At 37.0% G+C, this 14,370-nt stretch overlaps 1 long non-coding RNA gene across 1 annotated transcript; it reads right to left on the bottom strand.

Annotated features, from left to right (window-relative positions):
* Window positions 1–845: 845 nt before the first annotated feature.
* On the bottom strand, window positions 846–3,535 carry LOC140893179 (uncharacterized). The gene is made up of 3 exons (XR_012153053.1): window positions 3,218–3,535; window positions 1,958–2,070; window positions 846–1,135 (listed from the first exon to the last, which is right to left on the bottom strand). It is a non-coding gene; the product is annotated as an uncharacterized lncRNA (long non-coding RNA).
* Window positions 3,536–14,370: the final 10,835 nt, after the last annotated feature.

Genomic DNA, 14,370 nt, shown 5'->3' with positions numbered 1-14,370 from the left:
CATAAAATATGGCGAATTTTATTTTTATGAATTACACTCCCACTATTTTAACGATTTCACTACCCTCTAGTGAAAACGGGAAACTATTTTCCTTAGTGAGAACATGAAGTCCAATTGACAAATCATGATCCCGAATAATATCAGCCAACCATAATTTTCAAAAGGTAGAGCCCAATTACTTCCAAAGTAACCCCCATGTTTTTACCCCATGTCCAATAAGGGCCCAATAATATGACGCCGTTTATTGTGACATGTCAAGATAACCCATCAATATTAAGTTGTGATGGACGGTCGCCATGTGGATCCCCCAATAATATGAGCCAATCCCATGGGAGTTTCACCCAACTTACAACATGTGTCGATCCAATGTACAGCTTTCCGACGAACGGGCCCCCCCCAATAATATGAGCCGGACCGTATCCGCGGGTAGCATCTCATACATTCACTACAACAAAAACTACTTTTCGCAGCCTGCAAATTTGATTTTCGCAGCGTACAGTGCAAGCTGCATAACTCAAAGCTGTTCATAGTAAAAGATATTGGCAGCGCACAATGTGCGCTGCGACAAATAACATCCGCAGCTCGCAATGCATGCTGTGAAAAATAATATTTACAACGAATTATGCACGCTGCGAAAAGTAACATAATCAACAGCATACATTGCGTGCTGCGAAAAGAGGTATCAAAAGCTCACAATGCAAGCCGTGAAAACTATTGACACCACACTAATGAAAACAAGCAATTAAACAAAAATTAATATATAAATTTCGATATTATAACATTCCAAAAATAAAATTTAATATACAATTTTTATTATTACAAATCACTTGAAATTAAAATTCTGATTCAACGCACGCTACATAAAAATTCAAATAGAAAACCAACAATCACTGGGCAAACTATCAAAAGACAGATTCTAACCTACTCCATAAAAAATACATGTTTAAATTATCCAGTCCTAAATAAATATCAACATCTATCACTAATAAATCTTAGTACTAAAATGCCTATAATTGAAAATGGGTGAGCATTTCCATTCTCTTGTTTCTTCAATATAACATGGAACCTGCGTACAATGCAGGATAACTTGGCCTTCATATCCATTTTCACCGTCCATGGAGGCTGCTACTATATCCTGCAATGAGTTATGTATAAAATTTAAGCCTTCGACCCAAAAAAGTGCACTAATTTAACTAGTCATTCAATTTTTACCTTTAGAAAACTTGAAAAGTTCCACCCAGATAGTATTCAATTTGAGTAACGAGTTGTCTCGTGTCAATGAACGAAGGACAAAGGTCTAAGGTGTCAAACACTCGACTTTAAAAGAACTTCTAGTAGATCCCGAGAACACAAGAATGATTACACTACCATCGGAAGACGGTGGACACATTTTTATGAACAATTACCCAACAATCCCAAAATGAGAGTTTTACACGCTTCTGATACCACATAATTTAGAAAGACGATGAATTATGTCAAACAACAAGCACTTATAATACATGTATTTCACAAACCGAACAAGAACTCATGCACACAACAATAGAACGCAATTATTTCACTTCAGAGAATGCACATCTCAACAAATAACGAAATTTTAAAAAAAATGACCCTTCTGCAAAAGAGAGCTAAAACTTCACTGCTCTCTTGATTGTCTTGATAGGCGATTAATGAAGCTGTTCCTGGCTGAAGCATAGTATTCACAGTCATAATATTTGAATATTTGATTGTTTTGCATTTAAAGTTGTTGTATTTAAAATTTCAATGGTCATAAATATTTGAAGATTATTGCTTGAAAGCTTATCTAAAACATCGAGAATTAACCTACAAGCAACTACATTTGAAATAAAATATGTGTTATGTATTATAAATTTTTTTTAAAAAGGTAAGAAAATCAACTACATCTGCAAATTATTGTAAATGAAGATCCATAAGCAAATATACATAATAATAATAATACCTGTAATGAAATTTTGGGTGAAGTAATGTCCTTTCAATCAGGATATCAACATCAAATTTATGCAATAAATGGGTAAAATTAGATGCCGGTCTACCGATATTGTCAATAAGCAGCTGCATTTGGGAAAATACACTTTTATCAACGTTGTGAAATTATATTATAATATATACGCAAAATATTATTGACCAGTGGCATACAAGATTCTTGCTATTATCTAAACATAAAACAAAGTGGTAGAGACATATATATATTCCTAGCCTGATCTAAGATAGAAAAAAAAACAAATGAATATCATTTCACACAACAGATTAGGTACAAAACTAACAGCATCAGACATTAACCATAAATCATGACTTTATTTATTTGGGAAATGCATAAAACCTACAAAAAATATCAGGCTGCTATTTTTCTTAAGTGAGAGTTCCCCTTGAGAAGACAATATTTCGGGTAGCTTCAGAGTAATGCAAATAACTACAAAAGCTGGTGAAGCAAAGAAAGCAACTAGATTCAGAAAAATAACACAACTAAAACGTTAGCAAAAAACATAATAAATAACTGATTTTTTTCTAATGTCATGAGAAGATTCAGAAACAAAGCACACTATATTGTGCTTCTAATTATATTTAGGTCTAGCTACTCAAGGCAAATAACATAATAATCTTGGCATGAAGGTTCCCGATATTTAACTTAGCTGATTTTTTATAATGTCATGAGAAGATTAAGAAACTAAAGCACACTATATTGTGCTTCTAATTATATTTAGGTCTAGCTACTCAAGGCAAATAACACAATAATCTTGACATGAAGGTTTGAGATATTTAACTTAGAACCGAATGAAATCTAAAATAACAACATTCAGTATGCCATCTACAAGACTCCATAATCCTCATATTCATAATTTTCAAGTCATCCCCAATAAAATTCAATTCTAATAGCTGACACAAAGATTTAAACCCGAAAATTTTCTATCACATTTCCTAAGCCTTGATTTGCTGCGAGAACTCGAGAAATTTCTTGTGTCCCTCCAAAAGCACGACATAACTCATGATTCCATAAAACTCGAAATTAATGCCAACAAATCATACTAAAATCAAAGCTGAAACTCGGAATGAAGATCACATCCTACAGCTGTATCGAAATAAAACAACCCGAAATGAAGATTCACCATGGAAAGGATGCACGACGTGCACGAACAAGATGACAGGATGCAACAGATTGAGTTTAAACGTTGAATTGATGCCAAAATAAAAGGCTTCAAACCTTGGGCATTTGCGCAGGCTCTTTCCGCCGGAGCTGGACAGGTGGTCGCTGGCTCTTTTTGCCGGAGCTGTTGGGCCAAACCCAATTAGAAAATCTTGCAAGGAATGATGAGAGGGGCTCAGAATCACCGCCATTCTGCATCAAATCACCGTATATGGTGACTTACATTGAGCGAATGGGGAGCCTATCGCACTGTTGCACGACAGATGGAGCAATGTAAAGATTTCCCGTTCCTGCGAAGACGAGGCCTCTTGTTATGTCAATGGAGTGGCTGCTGCCCCATTTGAGATTTAGGGATTTTGCCCCATATGAAGCTCAATGGTGGCAGAGACGTGAAATAAGAGAAGACAAGCAAATGAGATCTAGGGATTTTGCCGCTGAATAATAAATTAATAATAGAGTAATGACAGCGAGTTTTACGCCGTTAATAAATTAGATTATTAACAGCGTACATTGCGCTGTTAATATTGATTCATGGCAGCGTGCAATACGCTGTTAATACATTATAGTATTAACAGCACACAGCAGGCTGTTAATACAAATTTTCAACCGCATATAAAAAAGCTGGCTGTAAATAATATTATTGGCGGCGTGCTTTTACTATTCGCTGTTGATATTGCGCCGCCATTACTCAATTTTCTTGTAGTGATTGATCGTTGATGGAAGGTAGGAATATTTAAACAATATTTAAATTCCCTTTTTATTAATCTTGATATCAATTTTAAATCATATTTAAAATGAGAGATTTTTAATTTTGAAAATTTGTCTCATCATGCAATTTATGTATGCTTGCGGGATTCATACAATTTAGTCTAAACATGCATACATAAATAATATCATATATTATTTAAGGATGATCGATCCCATTAACTAATCGACCCGTGGTTGCCAATCACGAGTCTAAGTCCAATCCTAGGTGATATGCAAATATGCAATGCAATCCTATTACATTGTGCTTCCAATTTACATTTCTTCGGTCTTCATTGTCTGCTGGGCCCACCATTTCTTCAAATCTTTGTCTCCCACTAAGTCTAATAAATTTACAATAAACTTCGATGACAAATATGGGATACATTTTTAGGGGTGGAAACGGGCCATAAACCAGGTCCACTTTTATTACATATGACAATCATATTGGGCTATAAACCAAGCTCATTAATAAACACCAACAACAATAAGACAAATGTAAATCACCTAACATACACCTAAAACATTGGTCATGGCAATCGATCATCCTTTATCCATTAATTAATTCAATAATTAAATAATTGGATAAACATGCAAAGGCATCATAATTAAAAGATAAAATCATATTTTATCTTATCCATCCATAAGATCATATCTTATCATCAATTGTACCAAAATAATTAATTTTATAAAATCTAATTTAACGGATAAAATTTATAAATTTTCCAAAATTTCAAATTTAACCAAAAATCAATTTTAAAAATTTGGACTCGAACAATTCGATCCGATGCCTCGTGATCTAATCAAAAACAATTTTCGATCGGATCAAACACTAGAATTTCAAAAATTCAAAATTTTTTTAAAAATAAAATTTTAATTTTCCGGGTTGCCCGGGACAATCCTGGGCAGCCTGTCGCTGCCCATTGGGCAGCGATCCGATCGCTGCCCGTGTTTTGCCCGTCAAAATTTTGATTTTAAAAAATTTGTTTTGTTTCAAAAACCGAGGCTTAAAAATTTTGTACAATCGATTAATTTAATCGTTTGATCTGAGCAAACTGTCTCTGATACCACTGTTGGAAAACGGTGTTCAGATCAATTAGAATTGATACCCGGTGCAGCGGAAGTTTAAATATTTTATTTTATTAATATGGAACAATTCCATATCTGGGTATCAAAACTTTTACGATTAAATTTGTGTAAGTAAAATAAATAATCACAATTAAATATTTTACCTTAAAATCTCGAAGCGAGATTATGGACACCAACAGAATTTAATCTGCTCTTGTTGTATATCCCCGGAACTGATGAACGAACGTTTCTTCAATCAGGTCCACGAATAGAAAACAAAACCCTCTGATTGACTGCACTAAAAATCAATCAGAAGTTTGCGTAGAGAATAAACAGATATTATCTGTTAATCCGGATTGTAATTTTTCACAAAAATCACAAGACCGAATTTTCTCCGAAAGGGACAGAGAATTCAAAAATCCTCTTTAATAATATAGACTGAAATTTCGAAAATTCAAGACTGAATGCTATATGATTTTCGAACACTGCAGTCCTATTTATAGATAATTTCTAGACTGGATTAAATTATAATTATATTTGGACTCTAACTCCTTATGGCCCATAATCCATAACTTAAGCCCAACAAGCCAAGCCCGTTGTTCTAAAAATTAATATAAAATTCATCGTGACTCCGATTGATAAACTGATTTTACCAATGTGCACAGAAACCATTTCTGCATCTTTTAAAGTCAAGATAATTTTTCCGAATCCGAATTCAGTGATTTCCAAAAATGCTCATTCCTATGTCATTTTAGGAAATCTCACTTCCTTTAGTTAAGAAGTCCAACTTCTCTTTCATTAAATTTAACTCTTTAAATTTAACTATCTCTACGAGGTTTTAGTAATCCATTACTTGTGTAACCCTCAATGGTTCAGGAATAAAACTAGCCGTGGGCTCACAACTCTTTGTGACTCGGAACAACAATTTCCGACTTACCCATCGAATCATGGTAAGAGCGCCTAGCAACATCGCCCCATGATTCCCTAGGTATCACTGGTAGTGCCTGCAAGAACCAGTAGATTCTGGTTAGCGTACAGTACGGTCCCTTCAACCAAATATCCCGATCGAATCAACAACCACTGGTGCATCGAGAGTCGTTCGAGATTCGATAACTATGCATAACATCTTGGAGATCTATTAGTGACATCGCATGTGTTACTAGGAACACCAAGTAACCTAAAACACATCATGTACTCTGGCCAGAGATTCGTCACACTAATATCTCCTCAGATCGCATAGGATATCCACACTCGCAAGTATGTGATGAATCCTTGACAACAAAGCATCGACTCCTATATGTGTCGTAACTGTACACAATCCCGACACCTGATGACCCCAATAGAGTCGGTAAACGAGTCAAAGCACAGTACTAGCATATAGAGTCTCAATGATGTTTCAAGTAATAAGGACTAATAGTGTACAACCAAAACCGCGGACTTTATCCACTCGATAAGTGATAACCACTTGGAAAGTCCGAATAGGGTAGTTCGATTATTCATCATATGAATATCCATTTGCATGCTTTGAACATCTCTATGTTCTATACCAATGAAACGCGGTACTCGGTATCGCAAATGCTAGTCTCAATCTCGAGCGATCCTTATGCTTATTTGCGGACGGCTCAATTGACTAGGAACTATTTAGAATATACAGTGACTATAAGATGTGTTTCATGATAGCCATCCCCATGTGCTACCACATCTTACATACACTATAGTATATTCAAGGTCTTTATCAAAACAACAATAGTATATCATAATATAACAATATGAAGAAAGATAAAGTCAATGCCATTATAAAAGTGTAAATTATATTAAACAAAAGATTGTTTTACATAGAGTCATAAAAGCCCTTAGCCACAAGTTGGCTAACCGGGCACCCACTCTTTCAACTTTAACACTTAGGGATTCTATCATTCATATACTAGAGCATAAGTAGGGTAGAAGAGATTAGTCTAATTAAGGCATATTAGAACAGTTAAGACACATAACTAGAGCAAAACAAAAACATATATATTAATCATAAAAGCAAAGCTAAACAAAGATGAGGGAAGAAAGAAAATCTAAAATTGATCACTATCATATCCTTCTTGAGCATGCAATATCTTCTTGTGCTTGAGCAATCTTTTTTTCGGCATGATTCATCAGCAGCTGGAGAGTAGTCACCGAGAATTCTAGAGGAGAAGGAGTAGACACATTTTTTTCAGTGTTGTCACCCGTGTTGGCAGCACCGGGTACAACATCATCAACAGTAGCAGGAGTAGGAGCAACAGTCCATGACAAATCAAGAATTCGATTTTCTTTGAGTAATCCGGTTGCTATATTGTGAATCTCAGGTTGATCAGATAAATTTTCAATAATATTTCGAATAAACCCCTGAGACTCCAATACATCATAAATCAAAGATGGGAAGGACAACTTTGTGGACTTCAATCTGCCATCAACAAATTAGAGTACTGTCCGAAACACCAGCTTCCCAAAATTAAAAGGACTCATAGTCCCTCCCTATGGCATAAAGAATGAACGCCTGTGGTCTAATTACCAATGTAGAATTTGAAGAAGGAATCCAATTTCTCACAGCAGTCTTGTGAAGAACGGAGTAGAAAGAAGTGAGCTTGGCTGCCGAAAAATGATCGGTGAACTTCTTGACCATACCACTAGTAAGAACAACAATCACTTCATTAATGTCTGGATGGTGTCCTTCATCCACTTCAGGGGTAGATTAGAGAGAGTTGATAAGGGCTGGAGAGAACTAAAACAGCCTTCCACGAAGGTACATCAATCCATACTTCGCGGAGTCTGGATCTTCAATGCTTGCTGTGAGATTTGCATAAAAATCCAGGACTGCCTTTTTGCAGTATGGCATGACATCAACAACAATAGAATATAGTTTCCTAAGCTTTAAAAACTCAATAATATTGTACCTGTTGTAGCTATCCACATCAATATTCTTTTCATCCAACATCTCTCTATGCACATAGAGGGGCCAAACAGCAGCAACATCGCCAGATAAAAATTGAAGGGAATGAGCAGCATCAATGTCATACCCATCAACAAGAGTGTTGCTTGTGGTGTTGGCAACATCAACAACAACACCGGCTTCAACAGCAAAAGGAACTTCTTCCTCAAGAAGTTCATCATTAGCATCATTGCTGGAAACATGATCAGAATCTTCTTCATCTCCAATTTCAGCACTCTTATCAAAGGAACTCTTATCAGACGAGGAGGAAGAAAAAAAAACTCTCAGTTGGAGGATTGCGTCCAGCAGCAAATTTTGCCATCATCTCAACATTAGGTTCATCATCAGAGTGAAGAACAAGAGTAGTAGCAGGAACGGTGGCCTTTCCTTTCTTCAGGCTCTGCAAATTCTGAGCCAAGGACACATCATCCTCATCAAAAAAAACAAGATCTCCAAGGACAATCTTCTTGGTGCTATCAGTGGCTGGTTCCCCGTCCGAGGAGCTTGATTCAGTTCTATCAGATGTAGATTCAATAACAGGTGCAGAAGAGAATGGGGTAGTAGTAGTGGTTTTCAAACAACCAGATCAATATATCAGACCAACTTGGGCTTATTTATTTTGTTTTTGGTTTTGTTTTATCTTATCCAAATGAGACGTAATCACCAAAATTACGAATTATATTCCTTCAATTGATTATTTTACTGACATAGTGGTGTATATACAAAACAAAATGACTAATTTATTTGTCTAAGTTATTATATTAGCATTCCTATGAAATAGAAGTAAAATGAATAGTTCATAAGTCGTGAAAGGAATAAGTAACTTGTTTTTTAAGATATAAATATCTTAATATTATTTTCCTAATTTTATAAGATAATATGTTTAAGTTTTGTATTTATTAGATTGATGATTATATTAATTAAAATATTTGATCTTTTAATTTCAAAAGTTTTGTTTCTTATTAATTAATTATTTGTTTTCATATATATTTTTTTTATTTGTTTTCATATTTCTCTGGAGAAGGAATATTTTTTAGAGCTACAAGACTCTAGATATATATCAAGAGATGATGGTTGCGAGAAAGTGTGGTATAAGACAGAAAATCGAGAAGCTCTGAACATTGAAGAAGGTTGAAGATTTTATAAGGGAGTTTTCCAAGCCAATAGTTGCTAGATTTTATGTTTTCATGATGTGTTGAAGATACTCAAAGACAACAGTACTGTGCAAAGTGTTGACTGAGAAGTTTTTATTCATAGCTCCAATTTCGGCAGACAAGATTAACATCCTATTGGATTTAGTATTTTGTTTATTTGTTTTTAGGATATTATTTTGTCAACTTGTTGAAAAAAATAGTTTTTCGTAAAAATCAGTAGTATTACTTATTGAAAACTGATTACTTTTCTCTAAGGCATCGCAGAAATATTTATTACTTATGCATAATTATTTTTGAATATTGTTTATTTCAAATTTTTATTTATATTTTATAGTTCCAATGCATCTTGTCTTAAGTGTTGACAACACCTATTTACAATTACATAGATTTTAATCAAACAAAAAATTATTTCAAGTCATAAGATCCCATTTTGACGGTGCGATATTTTATGTTTTAATCATCGGGTAGAGTTTTGTAGGTGTACTGAAAAACCCCACCACCAATAATGGTCCGCGAAAAAGGTGCTGCTACTCTCTTTTTCTTCTTCTTTTTGGTCCATGATACTTGTTCGAGTCTAACGTAAAAACCAATATTTTTTTATTAGTTAGATTAAGGAAGATTCGTATCAGAAAATTGATCGCCTGATTTGAGTTTTCTAATTTATTTGAGTTTTTTTTTTATTTTCAAAGTGATTGTGAACTGGTCAACCATTTGTTTTTTTTTTAAAAAAAAAAATTGTTTTTAAAATAGTAGGTAATTTTTCCTTAAACAAAAGTTGTAATATTTTTATTTTCTAAAAAAAATCTGTTACTTAAATATACGTTTTATTAGGTCTTGAAAAAAAAAGAAGGTCAATGCATATCGGTCTACTTATTTTTTAATTTAGTTTTACTAGTAATATTATTAATAGTAGATATAATAATTATTATAATACGCAAAATTTTTAAATTTTTGCACTCAAAATTCTTGAAAAATAAAATAAAAAGAGTGTATGTGGCTCTGAATTTTTTTTACTACAAATTATTAATCATATTGTTAGGAAGCCTACCTATTATATATCATATTACTATAAAAATAAAAAAATAAGTGAATAAACACATATTATTTTATTAAAATTTTTGAAAATTAAACCAACATATTAAATAAATTTTTTAATAATAAAAATAGAAAGAGAAAAATTCAATAATTATGTGTAATTTTTTTAGAATTAACATAATTAAATTATTATTATACAAATATTATTATTATTTTTTATTAATCATATTACTAGTAAACATTAAAAAAAAAGTAGTCAAACACACATGCACACTATATATACTTCTATACTATATTATACAAGGGCGGATCCAAAGGCGGTCTTAAAAAAATGAGGCACTGGGCCAAGATTGAATATGAGGTCTTTTATATAAATGTTAAAAGTCAATACAACTAATTTATACAATATTATATTTCGTATTTCGTAATCATGAATTATCCCAAAAAAATGACAATGAACTATCAAAATTGACAATTCATGTGAAAATTTAATTTATAAGCAGTTAATTTAGCTATTCAAATTTAAATTCAACAAAAGCCTCAATGTTCAAAATTAGGTTTCGAAATTCATGCCCCAATCCACGAACCCTTGCTTGTCCTCTCGAGTGAAGTACCCCTTCCTCAAAATCATTTTGGTACTCGAATTGAAGGTAAGTTTAGAAACCCGGAGCCTAAATATGACCCTCAAGAATCCATGGCGTGAAACTTTCTTGAGGCTAGATACCATGTGCCCGGCTTCATCCTCTTGAAAACGAGTTGAGGCGGGCCGCGGAGAAAAGCTCCCGGGCACGTCACAGAGTGATAACCGTATAGAGCTCCGATCATGGTCGTGTGACGGTATGCCACGTACTTGTGCCCGATTTAATGAAGATAATTGGCAAGGATGATGCACATGGTGAAGCATTTTTCCACAAGATCCGGGGAAGACGGGACCTCGGTACGATGAGAAGCCGGTTTGGTCTCGGTGGGTGTTTATGAGAAGACTGCTCAATTAGCCTGGGTAGAGGCGGATCGGGACCGGGTTGTTGATTATACAATTGGAAGAGCTAGGGTGACCCATCACAAACTCGGAACCTCGAAGCACCCCTCCCACTGCCATGCATGATTTGGCTCAATTCTGCTATATGCTTTAATGAGTTCATAAGAATCCCGGCTTCTATTTTTCTCACGGCCAAGAACGGGTTGCTTCTATCGTTATTCAATAGCTCCCGAGTGTGCACGTTCCACGGGTAATCCCCTTACTTCTCGAGTGTCACACTCGGATGTCTGTAACCGATATATTGCTTGCGAATACAAGATCGTATTTTTGGAGGGTGAGCTCGACTCTTAGTATGATGCGAAATGACCGAGAATTGGGATACCAGGCAGGTTTAGTGGTAGTTCTCCTCTTTCGCTCCATCTCCTTCGTGCCTTAAGACTCAAATTGCCCCTAACTTTTACATTCCCTCTTCTAGAAACATGTCAACGGCACGAGGCCAGGGATGCCATATCTCGGGCTTTCAGGCCACACACCAACATAATGAAGGGAAGTATCCAGCCACAACTCTTCCACCACCACGAGGAAATGCTTTCACCTGAAAATAGGCGCTTCAAGCTCGGGATCAGTTCTCGAGTTCTTCAATCCGGGCTCACCTCAATTCTCTTAGTTCGAATGGGAAATCGTAGAACTGTAGTCCAGGCAAGTGCATATGTAATGTCCAATATCCCGGAGCCTGATATCATCCAGGCTGTCCAAATATACGGGAGCCTTACATCACTCGGGTATCAAAACATACCGGGGCCTCCCATCACCCGGGTTGTCAAAAGATACCGGGGCCTCGCCTCACCCAGGTGTCATAATATACCGGGGCCTCGCATTCATCGATACTCGGCGAACTCACATTGGGCTTCAACATATCCAAATTTGATGCTCGAGACATTGCACCGAGATTGAGTTCGAAGTGTCCTGCCGAGCTTCCCTAGCAAATCAGAAATGGCCAAAAACGAAGCATCCAAACATGCGCAGGGAGTGGACTGCCCAATTTTCGCAGTGGAGCAGCAGGGGATACAACAAACTAGCTTCAATACCCTTCAAACACATCCAAAATCAGTCCAAAATCGAGCCCAAGTAACCTCAAAGTAGCAGCAATTCGAACGACCAAATGTAAGAGCAAGAATCCTAACTTCTGCTCAGATCTGCAATCCCATTTAGCAGCTGAAAAAACGAGAGTGATGAGGCTGATGAACTCGAGATTTAGGCACTAAAATCGATCCAAGGTATTTGAAAAAGTAGCCATTCGAAAAATCTGAACTAGAGCCCAGTTCATCACCATAAATCTTGCAATTCGAGAAACACGTGAAACTCATCCCCTTCGAGCTGCAGGAGATGCCAAGGGGTATGGGCCATAAAATTCGAGATTTAAGAAACAAAATTGATCAAATGTGTCTGAGAGAGCAGCAAAAAATCGATCCTAGATGCTTGAAAGAAGCATCTGGAAAGATTTGAAGAAAACTCTTAGTCACGCTTTTCCTTCTCCATTGAGCAGCAGAAAATTTGAAAATGAAGATGTTGTTTGGTTCGAGATTTAGGCTGTAGAAAAGATTGAAAAAACTAGAAAAATCCGCGATAATCGATGGAAGAAACCCGAGAATGTCCAACCTCTAAGTTTCTTTTCTTTTAAACGAGAGAGAAAAGAAGAAAATCAATCAACACCTCAGACTCAATTTCCCACAGACGGCGCCAATGATGCGATAATCATAAAATGTGCACCCGGGGTGGGTAAGACCCCGGTATAAAAATAGCAGCAAGCTTCCTCGCCTCGTCGTGAAGTTCCTCTACACACCAAAAACAATGAAACTCTTCAATGGGGGTGCCGGAGGGGTTCTCCGACGTCGCCACTCCGATGCTTAAGTTAGACTAAGATGTATGGAGTGGGCTTATGAGATTTAGAGAAATTGAGTCTGAATGTGAAGATGTATATGAATGTAATAGAACATGAAGAACATACCATGACCAGGACAGGGAGCCTGGTATTTATAGGAATTCCGGAGAGATCCCAATAATTGTACGTTATGGGTTTCTGACATCTATTAAATGTGATTAGATGTTTTCCGTGATTTTTGGACAGTGCCCATGCCTACTCATTATTATTCTCTGTCACTTCCAGATGGTGCCCATGTTGTGGGACCCGTGTTATGATTTGGCCTGAAAAGGGTCCTCTAGCCTGGATGACGGGATGCTCAAGGCCAGGGTGCTGGGAGGCCAGGGTGCTAGATGCCAGGGTGCCGGACGCCAGGGTGCTGGATGCCAGGGTGCTCCGGGTGGCAAGGGTGCTGGACGCCAGGGCTCTCTAGGTGGCAAGGGTTCTCTGGCAGGCAAGGGAAGGGACCTCTTGGCAAGCGAAGACTCCTCCTGGTAAGGAAAGGGAGGACACCTCTTGGCAAGGCAAGGGACCTCTTTCATACTTCGTTTGGGTTCTACTTCCTCCCTGTCTTTCTTCTACCCACCAATCTAGAAACCACTCCGTATCCGGGCTCTCGACAATCACTCGGGTTTGGTGATAACCCGGGATATTTCACCGGGGTATCAGTATTGAAGCTAGTTTGTTGTATCCCCTGCTGCTCCACTGCGAAAATTGGGCAGTCCACTCCCTGCGCATGTTTGGATGCTTCGTTTTTGGCCATTTCTAATTTGCTAGGGAAGCTCGGCATGACACTTTGAACTCAATATCGGTGCAATGTCTCGAGCATCAAATTTGGATATGTTGAAGCCCAATGTGAGTTCGCCGAGTTTCGATGAATGCGAGGCCCCGGTATATTATGACACCCGGGTGAGGCAAGGCCCCGGTATCTTTTGACAACCCGGGTGATGGGAGGCCCCGGTATGTTTTGATACCCAGGTGATGTAAGGCTCCCGTATATTTGGACAGCCTGGATGATATCAGGCTCCGGGATATTGGACATTACATATGCACTTGGCTGGACTACATTTCTACGATTTCCCATTCGAACTAAGAGAATCGAGGTGAGCCCGGATTGAAGAACTCGAGAACTGATCCCGAGCTTGAAGCGTCTATTTTTTGGTGAAAGCATTTCCTCGTGGTGGTGGAAGAGTTGTGGCTGGAGACTTCCCTTCATTATGTTGGTGTGTGGCCTGAAAGCCCGAGATATGGCATCTCTGGCCTCGTGCCGTTGACATGCTTCTAGAAAAGGGAATGTAAAAGTTAGGGGCAATTTGAGTCTTAAGGCACGAAGGAGATGGAGCGGAAGAG

The sequence above is a fragment of the Henckelia pumila genome, chromosome 3, assembly GCF_033568475.1.
Source record: "Henckelia pumila isolate YLH828 chromosome 3, ASM3356847v2, whole genome shotgun sequence".
NCBI lineage: Eukaryota > Viridiplantae > Streptophyta > Magnoliopsida > Lamiales > Gesneriaceae > Henckelia > Henckelia pumila.
The sequence above is the reverse complement of the archived record's forward strand: the minus strand, read 5'-3'. Positions and strand labels throughout refer to the sequence as shown.